This window comes from Schistocerca cancellata, chromosome 1 (assembly GCF_023864275.1).
Source record: "Schistocerca cancellata isolate TAMUIC-IGC-003103 chromosome 1, iqSchCanc2.1, whole genome shotgun sequence".
In the NCBI taxonomy this organism is placed as follows: Eukaryota; Metazoa; Arthropoda; class Insecta; order Orthoptera; family Acrididae; genus Schistocerca; species Schistocerca cancellata.
In genome coordinates, this window is record NC_064626.1 from 546,251,181 (window position 1) to 546,265,399 (window position 14,219).

The window sequence follows — 14,219 nt, forward strand, 5'->3', positions numbered from 1 at the left end:
ATTTTAGATCTAAACCTGAAACAAACGTGATTAAATTTTCAGTTAGGCTCAACTTAAGAAATCTATTGTCCAATGGACAAGAGACGTGCTTAGCCGGAGATCTTACCAGTTCAGACGCTCACCGTGGACAGACTGGCATGGGCCCCTACCGACGGTACCTCACAGATACAATCAGAAGCCACCAGAGAGGCAGCTTCCTATACCAACATGACAAGGGACAGACAGGACCATACCAAAAATAAAAACTTCTTTGTTTTTAGAAAGCGTACTTACCTGTTCCGATGTTGGTCCTACTGTTTTCTAGCAGACAGGCTTGTCTGCTACCATCAAGCATGCAACTAGAAATACATTTGCTTGTTCATCCCTTCACACATAAGGGAAGGGGGATGACAGTATCTTATCATATAAACTACATAAAGGAAAGCGGATGTAGGTTCCATATGAGACTGTGTGACATGAATTACGTATAAACTGTGTTTTAAAGTGTAATAGTGTGACAGATCGTTCTTGTTTATGTGTAAAAGTAACACGTTCCACTGCTCAGTTTCCTCCCAGCTAGTCAGAAACACCACAGTAAATTTAGAAGTGGAATGTATGCCGTAAATGACAAAAGTTTTAAGAAATTAACATGAAAGGAATCCAACCGAGACATTTCAACATTTATTTCCATCAGCCGACTTCCGTTGAAAAAAATGTGGGACATCGTGCAATGTTCCCGCTTCAGCTCCTGTAGTTTCATGACGTTCCAGTAAGTGGCGGCGCTGTACATAGCCTTCAGAATGGTGTACATAATGGATGTGCATTTCAAGCAGAGAGCTGTCACCGAGTTCCTTTCAGCGGAAAACCAGGAAGATCTGGCAGTGAACAAAAGCCTGGTGAGTCGTTGGGTGAGGCGTCTGTCATCATCGCAACGAAGTCGTGTAAACGCATCCGATCTTCCACTTGCTGGCCGACTGCACACAGCGTAATGTTGGAACGTACAGACACTCTCATGACTTTCGCCACGAAAATGCTATGTAACTTCTTCTCCTTGCATGACAACTCAAGGCCTCACACAAGTCTACACTCCTGAAAGGAGCTCACAAAACTTCATTGGACTGTTCTCCCTTATCCACTCTACAGCCTGGATGTCACGCCTTCCGACTTCCATCTGTTTGGCCCAATGAAGGACGCACACTCCGCAGGAAGCAGTACATGGGTGTTGTTGGGGTTATTGATGCAGCAAGACGTTGGCTCCGACATCGACTATTAGAGTGGTACCATGCGAGCATACAAACCCTCCTAGTAAGGTGGCGTAAGGCCAACGCACTGCACGGAGATTATGTTGAAAAATAGGATTTTTTAGTCAAAAGCTGGCCTCTAGAACCACGTGGCTCCTATGATCGCAGGTTAAAATCCTGCCTCGGGCATGGATGTGTGTGATGTGCTTAGGTTAGTTAGGTTTAAGTAGTTCTAAGTCTAGGGAACTGATGACCTCAGATGTTAAGTCCCATAGTGCTTAGAGCCATTTGCACCATTTAGCCAAAAGGGTGGCGAATAGTATGTTACTCTGGAATCCTGAATAAAATCAACCTCCTGCCACAAAAAGTGTTACATTACTTACTGAACGCCCATTGTACTACCAACCTGACCGGGTTTCTTGTGGGGCACTAAATATCTGCAGTCATATGACTTATCTGGAGTAGCGGTATTAAAGGATGCACACAACCTTTCTTGTGACTCAGTTCTTATATAGGTCAAAACTGTATCAGAATCCTTAAAGCATTTCCTGAGATTAGCCTTTGTATTGTAGTGGCAACACCGTTTAGGATAGGAAAAGTCATTTTTGGTGCAATATTTCGGAGTGCACAAGTTACAGCCAGGCACGGGTCTGTTGACAGTAAGATACGCTACCAGCGGTTGCGAAGTACAATGGAGGCCACAGGGTCGTAGACCCGCTGAAATGACTAAATGCAGCAGTTTACATGGCACAAGTTACAGGCAAAAGGGGCCCACTGGCCTACCTAGGTGTTATAAGTATGTGACTCGGAGCGGTGTGTTAGCAAGACAGAGGTACACAACCACATATAAGTAGGTGCTGGTTTTCTAACAAGGCATTCAAGTCTGGCAGCTCTCCTGGATGGCAGGGCGTGTCACACCACCGGCTACACACAGCAGCAGATGGGGCGCCAACATTCCAGTCCCCGGCGGGTTGCTGGTTGACCCTCTGAGGCCGGCAAGGGCTCCGTAGCTCGCCAGCGACGGGCCTCTCCACGGCTCGCAATTGTGGACAGTCATCTTGGCTCCCAACACGCACCGGAGACATCCAGGGCGAGGGCCATAGATTCGGACGCCAGATTATGGGCGCTTGTAGTCACCTGTGATCTGAACCAAGACAGCAAAGAGGTGCGCCATGGGTCCCCTTGCAGCGGGGACCCAGAGGCAGCAGAGGCAAAGACCATCGAGTCAGCTACTGGCGCATCCTGATGACGATGCAACTCTGCGGCTGTACGAGGCTGCACACCACAGTGCATGCACGGGTTGCTGAGGCAGCCATTCCGCTCCAAGCCATTTCACAGTCAGCGAAGTGGCGTCCTCAGCATTGCAGGACCTGGTGAAGCAGACCAAGGGGAACGCAGCACTGTAGTTGGAAACAATAAATCACTTCCAGAATGAGATTTTCACTCTGCAGCGGAGTGTGCGCTGATATGAAACTTCCTGGCAGATTAAAACTGTGTGCCCCACCGAAACTCGAACTCGGGACCTCTGCCTTTCGCAGGCAAGTGCTCTACCATCTGAGCTACCGAAGCACGACTCACGGCCGATACTCACAGCTTTACTTCTGCCAGTATCTCGTCTCCTACCTTCCAAACTTTACAGAAGCTCTCCTGCGAACCTTAAAACTGTTTTAATCTGCCAGGAAGTTTCATATCAGCGCACACTCCGCTGCAGAGTGAAAATCTCATTCTGGAAACATCCCCTAGGCTGTGACTAAGCCATGTCTCCGCAATATCCTTTCTTTCAGGAGTGCTAGTTCTGCAAGGTTCGCAGGAGAGCTTCTGTAAAGTTTGGAAGGTAGGAGAAGAGATACTGGCAGAAGTAAAGCTGTGAGTACCGGCCGTGAGTCGTGCTTCGGTAGCTCAGATGGTAGAGCACTTGCCCGCGAAAGGTAGAGGTCCCGAGTTCGAGTCTCGGTGGGGCACACAGTTTTAATCTGCCAGGAAGTTTCAATAAATCACTTGTAAAGCTCGGATGAGTCTTAATACTGTGCCTTCTACCTCTTTCCACTACATTTGGTGGTGCTGCTACATTCGGTGTCAGAAGTTGCCACTACAGTATGTAGACAGTGAAATGTGGTGGGGACTTCAGTTTAACAATGTCTGAGACGTGCTGGTGCCAAACCGGCCCGTACTTTTCGACTCAGAGCAGTGATCATAAGGCCCTTGCAGCATCAATGAATATAGTTCTAAATACGAATATAAAGAAAGGTAGACAGATCTTTCTGTTTATCTAGAGTGACAAGAAACAGATTTCAGATTACCTGACAGGTCAACACGAAAATTTCATCTGAAACACTGACAATGTTGAGCATCAGTGAACACACTTCAGCAGCATCGTGCAATACACTTTAGGCAGGATGTGTCGAGCAAAGTAGTGAGGGATGGAAAAGACCCGCCGTGGTTCCACGACCATGTTAGAAAGCTCCTACGAAAGCAAGGAGAACATCACTGAAAATTTAGATGTACCCAAAGCCTCAAAGACAAATAGAGTCCAAACGCCTAAATTGGCGTATGGGGATCCACACGTGAAGCGTTCAACGGCCTAGAAAGTAAAATTCTGTCTCTCAGTGGTTAGCACGTCGGACTCGCTTTGGGCAGGAAGATGGTTCAAACCCGCGTCCGACCATCCAGATTTAGGTTTTCCGTTATTTCTCCAAATCTCTTCACGTAAATTACGGGACGGTTCCTTTGAAAGAGCACCGTCGATTTCCTTCCCCACCCTTCACATAATCCAAGCTTGTGTTCCGTCTCTAATGACCTCGATGTCGACGGGACGTAAAATCCAATCTTCCTTCTTTCCTTAAAATTCTACCTACCGTCTTGACTGAAAATCCTAAGAATTTTCAGTCTTATGTTAAAACAGTAAAGTGATCAAAGCTATATGACCAGACACTCTCTGACCATGGTGACAATGAAACAGAGGATGACACAGAAAAGGCTAAAATACTAAACTTTCCCTAAAAATGTTTCACAGATATAGATCGCATTGTAGTTCCTCTTTAAATCGTCGTAGGTACGACAAAATGACAGATGTCGAAAGAAATGACCAAGGGATAGGAAGGCAACTGAATTTGCTCAACAAGGCCACTAGATCCGATGGGAAATCAGTACGACTCTACACAGAATAAGCGAAAGAACTTGCCCCTCTTGCACCGCTGGTCTCTAGAGTAGCGAACCGTTCCTAACGATTGGGAAAAAGCATTTACGCCGTTCTGTTGCACAATTTTGCAAAATGATTCATGCTTGCACTTTATGACATTTCTGGTGGCCAAAAATCAATCTCCTGTCTAGGAATCAACAAGAGTTCCGAAAACAACTATCGTATGAGACAAATCTCTCTCTGCTCGTCCACGAGGCACAGAAAGCAGTGGATACCGGCATCCAGGTAGACGCCGTGTTCCTTGATTTCCGGAAGGCGTTCGAAACAGTTCTGCACTGCCACCTAATGAACAAAATTCGAGCGTTCCGGAATATCAGACCAACTGTATAACTGGACCGAAGAGTTTCTTGCAAACAGAACATAGCGTGTCATTTTCAACATAGAAGCACGCTGCATTCCTTTTCCGCCTCATCGATATTCAGACTTCTCTGACCACAGCGGAAGCGTCTGCGTCGCCTGACTATTGCGTCACCTGATAATGTGTTGTCGTCGTACGCTTCCACAAAACTCAATCTGGATTGTTGCAGCGTTGTTCACATTCAAAAGATCCGTCTTTTCTGTCTTCAGCTCAGGATTCCCCTGTTTTTCACTGCTGAACTTCAGCTTGCGGTTCGTACCAAAACTGTCCAACTCTATCCTTACATAAGCTTCATAACGGCCGTACATTCCTGTCGAAGTTTCGCTTCTCAGTTGCTCCATGCTTATCCACCCATTTTTTGTTTCACAATTGCTCCGTACTGATCCACCCACTTTTTGTCCACCTCCGTAGCGCAGCGGTAGCGTTACCGCCTATCACGTGGTGGACCCGGGTTCGATTCCCGGCAGGGGAGTGGGTGTGTGTCCATCATCATTGACACGCAAGTCGCCGAAGTGGCGTCAACTTTTAAGATTTGCAATATGGCGGCCGAACACCGAAGGGGATATCGCGGCCAATAAATGCCATACGATCATTTAATTTCATTTAACCATCTATTGGCTATCATATTCTTTATTTGCTTTGCAAAATCGCTCTTTAATCCCTAACATGTACAAATCATTATTGTGATATTATGAGACTTGTGAATCGTCTCTTTTAACATATAAATCACAAATATGCTTCTTCCATTTCTTGTAAGAATTTAACCCTAACAATTATTTTCAAATGTAAATTTGATTCTAGATGTGTCAGTTCACTTAAGTAAAGAGCAAATGTTGCAGTAAAGTTGTCATCCCACCAAACGCCAACGTTGGAAGGAGGATATGATCAATCAAAGGAGAAATAGAAAACCGGTTAACGCAATAAAAGTAATACTCTGGAACAAAAACAAACTGGTGCTTTTCATTTATTTGAAATAACATTATGCTTCTTCAGTGCACAGACCTTATTTTCTTACTTTCTTTGTACATTTTTCCTTGCCCTTCCATGTTTGACAACAGTCGTTTCACTAGTTTCATATGGTCCTCAATTTATTTGTGCACTGGATAAAATCCGCAGTTCGCACTCACTTGTCATAGTAACCATCCTCAACATCCCTTTACCGCTCCATCCACGAGAAAATTAGAACATATACACCAAAATCTTATTATTTCATTTTCCCTTGCCATTTTCTGCAACAGCTTTGTTTCGCGCCGATCTCGTGTACCACAGTCCTAATCTATTGACTTTGAATGCTTTTCCGCTGTACCTAAAAAGCGTCGAAAACGCAGATTGTAAACAAACAAATAAAAAAAAACTACTTCAAACTCATTTCTCTTGTCTGTTCGCAAGATAATACTAGTGCAGTTTCACGTGAAACTATTTTCGTACTTGTGTTCGGTCACACATTTGTTGGGAACACTTTGAACTGTATTGTATTTTATGGAACCGGAGACATAGAAACGGCAAAGGCTTCGTCCCCGCCGTAGCCCTCAGTGGTACACCACCCCACTACAGGCTACAGCAGTCCACTCACTCCACCGCCGCCCCACACCGAACCCAGGGTTACTGTGCGGTTCGGACCTCAGTGGACCCCCCCCCCCCTCCGCCCCCTCCACCCGGGAACGTCTCACGCCAGACGAGTGTAACCCTTATGTTTGCGTGGTAGAGTAATTATGGTGTACGCGCACGTGGAGAAAGTGTTTGCGTAGCAATCTTCGACATAGTGTAACTGAGGCGGAATAAGGGGAACCAGCACGCATTCGCCGAGGCAGATGGAAAACCGCCTTAAGAATCAACCACAGACTGGCCGGCATATCGGCCACGCCTTCCCGCCCGGGAAGCAGTGCGTTAGAGCACACGGCTAACCAGGCGGTCTTGGGAGCACTTACTAGGGAATCGTCGGAAGGACGATGAAATAATTTTCGCTTGAAGCTATTTACACAATCGTTGTTGGAGTGTATATAAAGAAATTGCACTACATCCGTTGGATACCGTATGGGAATATGGTAAGAGAAAATATACAGGGTGAGCCTCAGACAGAATTTTCTGAGCATTTTGGTGTAAGGACCCGCATTCTGCACGGGCTTGTTGCACAGTAACAGCAGTTCGTTTGATTTCTTGCTCCCATTCATCTGCGTTCCTCTGAAAATGTCTAGGCAACAGCGCACAACATAACACAAGTATGTTGACGGCATGAGTGTATCTCATAAGCGCTTTTGATTCCGCGGCCAGAGTCAGTTCACATAAAAGTTTTGTAGCAATGGTACCACGCCATATTGTAAACAAGTATCACTACTGAAGAAGACCACTGTGGCCATGGCTAAAACTCGTTTCAAGGCTGATAGTTACTTACAATCTGATGCGGTAGAATACGTGGAAAACTTTTAAGTTAGTTGTGTTTCTCATCTGGAATCACTCGCGGTACGCGCTGTTGACTTGCTTCTCTCCTCGTCTATGCTTGAAGTACTGTTTGGTTCTGACTCTGAGTTTGTTTTACCGCAGAGTTACTCGTACGTTAACGCTGATACACACTAGTGTGGGCAGATTTATGATGCAGAGCTGGGCGATCCACTCCTAGTGTGTGAGGTCAGTAAAAGCAATGGGGGAGCGGTACAACGACTCTGTGCTGAATTGTTACCCTAGTGACGGCAGCCACATGACAGTACTTTTGCTTCTGCTACTTTGGCAACGATTCATGAATACACCTGCACGCACTGGTGTGTATTGCTTTTGACGTACAACTAAAACTTCCCCAAACAGAACCGAACAGTACTGAGTACAACCTAGAGGGAGAGAGTAAAGTGGGCATTAGTGTTCCAGCAAGATGTACTTTACGTGAATGGAACAGGGTTGTTTCCAAACAAGACACACAACGCTCACCGTCGGCATTTCTTTCCAGCACAATACAGATGCAAATATAAATTGGGGTAGAAATCAAACAAATTCCAACTGTATCTACGATAATGATGGAAGCTGAAGAAATGGATTAAAATTTTTGTCACTACCAGGACGTGCACCCAGGTCTCCTTGCTTACTTGACATGTGTGCTAGCCATTACATCACCGTAGCTGTGTAGTTAACACATCTGCATGGTCTACTTAAGTCCAAAGTCATCCCTAACACAGACTTCAATTCGTGTCTTCCACTTACTTTCCCCCTTTTTAATGCCGGCCGGTGTGGCCGAGCGATTCTAGGCGCTTCATTCTGGAACCGCGCGACCGCTGCGGCCGCAGGTTCGAATCCTGCCTCGGGCTTGGATGTGTGTGATGTCCTTAGGTTAGTTAGGTTCAAGTAGTTCTAAGTTCTAGGGGACTGATGACCTCAGATGTTAAGTCCCATGGTGCTCAGAGCCATTTGAACCCCTTTTTAAATCGTCGCTATTGCTGAGGCTCTCCGGTATTGGAATAGCATCCCAGCTTTGGGCATAATAGGGAAGTCCCGCTTGTACCTCAGTCGTAGGTGATCCAGAGATCTGATATAATTAAATTTTTCTTGATACACATGAAAAAAGGGGAAAATAAGCTGAAGACCATAACTGAAATTTGTGTTAGGGAGGACGTTGGACTTAGATACTCCGTGTAACTGTATCACGTTATCGCTACGGTAGTGTAATGGCTAGCACACCTGAACGGGTGTCATCGGACGTCCGCGCTATACAAATTCAACGAACAATACAGAACAAAATGAGATTAAAAAGAAAGAAAAATCAAGGAGACCCAGGTTGACATCCCAGCTGTGGCATGAAATTTTAATTCATTGCTTCAGCTTCTGTCATTGTCGTTGATAAATTTGACACTCATGTGTCACAACGAAAATATAATTACATCGGATCTGTAATTCCATCTGCTTCGTAACGAATAATGATCGACTGGAGATCAACGTAAATACTAAGAAAATATCCTTGGGTAAGCTACAAAGTCTTATCGGTGGAGGTGGGATTCACCCATTAAACGTCCGCCCCCGGCAGCTGAGTGATCAGCGCGACAGAATGTCAATCCTAAGGGCTCGGGTTCGATTTCCGGCTGGGTCGGAGGTTTTCTCCGCTCAGGGACTGGGTGTTATGTTGTCCTAATCATCGTAGTCTCATCCCATCGACGCGCAAGTCGCCGAAGTGGCGACAAATCGAAAGACTTGCACACAGCGAACGGTCTACCCGACGGGAGGGCCTAGTCACACGACATTTGCTCGTTAAACACATACTGGCAGTCATTTTAACTTCTTAGGCAATGAAACGGAAACTTGTGGACAAATAAGAAAAGGACTATCTTTCGGACATGGACTGCACTGTTGAGTCTTTGTGTGAACGTAGATGCCGCGACAGAAAATAAAAGATAACGTTCTGTTTATAAGCAGTAACGTAGAAAAGGAAACTTGTTGCCACCTGTCACAAGCTCTAGAGTAAGGAGAAAGAATTATCAGTTAAGAGAAAAAATAGCTTGGATGTCTAAAGCCTCCGAATTTGCAACGGTGGGGAAAAGCTGAAGAAGGTTGCTTTCAACAGCGCCAAAAGTCCTTTTTTATTTTAGCTTCTGTATTATTTTCCATCTGCAGAGTAAAGAGTCGGTTTTGTTTCGTTCCTAATTAAGCCCACGATTTACAGCCATCCTCATCACTAATTTCCTCGGACGACCGCGCCGTAATTTATGTCAGCAGCAGGGCGAGAAACTACTACGTAGCTGCAAAAAAAGACGTCTCGGCAGGACAGGAAAAAAGATCGTAAAATTAGAAATATGAGCAGGCAGGCCGTTTGTTGTTTTGGAGCGGGCCTCTCAGTCTCGGCGCGGACGTGTTGGTCGCAATCAGAGCGCAGCGGCAGGGCTACCCGCCGGGCCGCACTGGAGGCTGGCACCACGGGTGCAAAACAACAACAATAACGACGACGCAAATGGACAATAATTGGTCGTTCTCTTACGTTTCTGCGAAGGTTGAATGCAATGTTCATTTGATTTGACTGATGCAAGTGGCTGTATAACCGGCCCTTCATGGCGCTCTATACTGGCTGAGCTGGGCTACATGGGCGCCACTTTGATCGTGTACGTAGACTGGCAAAGGCCGAGTGATTGCCGCCCAGGTTGTCCTTTTGTTGCTGTTTTCCGCTGGCGTACCTGGTTCGTACTTTTCTCCTGGGAAAAGTACGGACGTATGGCTCTTTGGCTAATGGGTAAATGCCAGACGATATTTCGGTACGTCCGGCATTCGATCCACATTCATTGTTAGGATTTTTGTACCAGGTGATCTGATAGAGCGGCAAGACATTGGACTCACATTCGGGAGGAAGATGAATCAACTATCCGTCCGGCAATACAAATTTTAAGTTTTCTGTAGTTTCCCTAAATCGCTGATGGCAAATTCCGAAACGGCTCCTTTGAAAGTATGCTTCCCCAATCAGAGCTTGCAATCCGTCTTTAATAACCACTTCCTTTATAGAGAGTTAAGTCCTAATCGCCCATCCAACTTAAGGATTTTTCTACCATTTAGCGCTTCTTTCACTTCTGATAACGATTAGTCAGTGTAAAAATTCCAAGTAACAGAGCGGTCCGGAGTCGACGCTAAGCTGTAGGTCTCGCTAAAAATGGCTGGCTACCCCAGTTCATAGATAGGAAGACAACCACGTACCATATCCAAGAAGAAAGCGCCAGTAAAGCACCAGCGTGTTCAAACCAACCTTAGGGATGAAGATGGCTTCACATTACTCCTTTAAAATGACGGAATGAGCATTGCCTATCAGTGAGCTGTCAGTACTCTATTATTAACATCACATTAATCTTACACTGGGTGTCTCTCCTGTGGAGCGTCAGGCGTACTTCCGCTGGTGTTTCGACAGAGTTCTTTCTTTCTACGTGTAACTGGAATAAGCCCAAACAATTCCTGCCCATCGCGTCTTTCGTACGACGCCCAGCGTTGACAAAAAGCGTCCGTTTATTTCGTATTACAAACAAAATGATTCTTAAAGTGGAATTTTACGTATTGCCGGCCGGAGTGGCCGAGCGGTTCTAGGCGCTACAGTCTGGAACCGCGCGACCGCTACGGTCGCAGGTTCGAATCCTGCCTCGGGCATGGATATGTGTGATGTCCTTAGAGTAGTTAGGTTTAAGTAGTTCTGAGTTCTAGGGGACTGAGGACCTCAGAAGTTAAGTCCCGTAGTGCTCAGAGCCATTTGAACCAATTTTACTTATTATTTTGATAGAACGACTCCAAATTAGACTAGAGCGTTTTCCTTGGATCGATGTGTATTAAGAGCAACAGTATAATACGAAGAATAACCAGTACTCCAGCATCAACTGAGCAGCGCTTCCGCATGACGGTAACAGTCAGCGCGGACCAGGGCGGAGCCGTCGCTGCTACACTCAAAAATCAAATGTGTGTGAAATCTTATGGGACTTGACTGCTAAGGTCATCAGTCCCTAAGCTTACACACCACTTAACCTAAACTACCCTAAGGACAAACACACACACCAATGCCCGAGGGAAGACTCGAAATTCCGCCGGGACCAGCCGCACAGCCCATGACTGCAGTGCCTCACACCGATCGGCTAATCCAGCGCGGCCCGCTGCTACACTAGTGGCCATTCTTTCTGTTTTACAGTTCTTGTTAATACACACCGATAAAAGGAAAATGCGGCAGTCTACTTTGGGCTCGCTGTGTCGAATGGACAGGTAAGACTCCACTTTAAAATTCAAATGGCTCTGAGCATTATGGGACTTAACATATGTGGTCATCAGTCCCCTTGAACTTAGAACTACTTAAACCTAACTAACCTAAGGACATCACACACAACCATGCCCGAGGCAGGATTCGAACCTGCGACCGTAGCGGTCACGCGGTTCCAGACTGAAGCGCCTAGAATCGCACGGCCACAGCGGCCGGCTCCACTTTAAAAATCATTTTGTTTGTAATGGGAAACAGATGGACGCTTTTAATCGACGCTTGGCGTCAGGTGGAGACGTGATGAGCAGTATCTGCTTGGACTTATTCGAGTTACACATAGTAAGACAAAAATTGAAGATATCTGCTGAAAGACCAAGAAAAAGCTCTCTTGGGTGAGAGACCTGTATAAAGAAGAAAGTGTAGAAAGCGATCGCTTTTAGATAGCTGTGGTTTAATACGATTGTCATCGACAATAGTGTGAGAGATTTTCGTGTGCTACATAGTTATTTTTTTGAAATTTTTGGTAAGATTTTATGGGACCCTAATCTTACACATAATCTAACATCTAACTCAAACTAACTTACGCTAAGGAACACACACACACACACACACACACACACACACACACACACACACACACACACACACACACGCCCGATGGAGGACTCGAACCTCCGACGGGGGGAGCCGCGCGAACCGTAACATGATGCCCGAGACCGCGCGGCGCTACATAGTTACTCTGTGCACAATTAGAAGTAAACCGCGAGCGATTTGCAGTCACAGTATAGGTTCACTTATCCACTTCATAACAAGAAGAACATGAAAGACAAAAAAAAATATACGTGTGAATAGAATTAAGAAAATGTACAAAACAGTACGAAAATTCAATAATCATGGACGATTTGATAATTTAAAGAATGCTGTCTAGTAAACACACAAAAATGCACAATAAAAGAGTACATCATTAAAATACACTGTTGTGAATGAAAAGTGTTACACCATGAGGCACCAGTATTCATCGAGCTTCATGGAGATGTTCATTATACTCGTATAACGGGCATTAAATGATTACACTTTCATTCCATTAGAAACTATTGTCTATCATTAAAAACAGTATGAGGTTTGATACCAAGGGCACCAATATATTCTTCCGTACGTTGTGCATGGAAGCAAAGACCCTGAAAATGTCTTCTAGGGTATTTTTGACCACGTCCATAACACGTGCTTCGTTAATTCGTGAACATTGCTAGCTGGAGGCTAGTTTCAAAGTATACGTCTTCGCAACGCACGCCAGACATGCACAGTGGGTCACAAGCCAAAGGAATGGGCAGACCTCAAACCATACTGGTGTAAATTGCAGCGTGAGGTCTTACAGTGACCTGCTAGAATATGCCAATTGGTAACTTGGGTTATGATGCACATTACAACAAGGTTAACTGCTCTTATACATATCGGCAAGCATTTAGCCTCCCTTCAATAATTACCAAATCGATCCCCTTTTCATATCCATTACCTTCCGACACTATGATTCCATGTCTGAATGTCGAGAATCGCTGCTTCCTCTGACATTTACATACACGTTGGCGTCGATCTGACCATCACAAACAGAAGCGAGATTTATTGTTGAACACTACAGGATGTCTCTCAGTGTACCATTTGACACTGGCTCTACAGCATGCAAATTACTTCTAGTAATCTATTCTCAGTAGTGGCTCTCTATCTGTAACCTCTGACAGGATTTCAGATGTTATCTTTCTTCTATTCGTGAGAGCATGTCTAACAGAGTGAATACTCTGCAGCAAAGTATGCGTAGCTCCTAGCAGATGAAAAGCATGTGACTGGTCGGGAAACAAACCCGAATGAACGGTGCGGCACACACTTTTAATCTGCCAGAAAGTTTCAATCCAACGATATTCTCGTGGTGCAGTCTTTCTCGAAAGATTCGTCCCTACACTTCTTGCCGTATTAACGTAACGAGTCCATCTTGTGAGCACTCGTCCTGCGGTATTTTATTTATTTATTTATTTGCTTTTAGCTTCGGACAATAAAGATCATTGTAATGTTGATGCATTAAGGGGCTCTGAAAGCGGTGCTGATATTCAAGACAATAAAAGCGGGTTAAAAGCTGTGAGCTATCTGGGGAAGTTAACCTTGCATTACTGAGCAGCTGTTTCACCAGGTATCCAGTCTAGCTTACCTAATTCCCAACCAGACTAACATTAATTATAATCGTTTAATAGTCATCTTACGACAAATTTAAATAAAAAGAAATAGCTCAGTTTATATTTGGACATTTATTTTAACATTGATCACTGAAATTTCAGCATACTAAAATTGTTTCGTAACTAAACTGGTGCCTTATTTAGGATTGTGAAAATGTGAGTTTGTAATCTTACGGAACACATCAAATATGGAGCCAAGATTGGGAGACTGCATACAACACTGCATTCATAAAATAAAACACGAAGAACGTTGAAACATATGCAAGAGGAAATTAACCACAACCAACCGATTCAATTTTCACCCAAAGAAGTTACGGTCGTAGCGCAATCCTGTCTGTCATGAAATTACCACACACTGGTACACTAAATTCATACTAACTCTCTGTGAAATCTTCCCGAAAAGAATAGCTGAGGGCTACTTTGATAATTACACCACATGCTTCACGTGGTCAACTTGGTTTACACAAAGAGTGTAACTCCACAATAATTTTGATAATTAAAATAAATTACATCGAAACGCAATTTACAAAAG

At 44.8% G+C, this 14,219-nt stretch overlaps 1 long non-coding RNA gene and 1 other non-coding gene across 2 annotated transcripts in view; both read left to right on the forward strand.

Moving 5' to 3' along the window:
• LOC126179974 (uncharacterized) overlaps positions 1–14,219 on the forward strand; it is a 584,069-nt gene that overhangs the window by 189,668 nt on the left and 380,182 nt on the right. The window lies entirely within an intron of this gene.
• On the forward strand, positions 5,179–5,249 carry Trnad-auc (transfer RNA aspartic acid (anticodon AUC)). Its single transcript has one exon. It is a non-coding gene; the product is annotated as a tRNA-Asp (tRNA).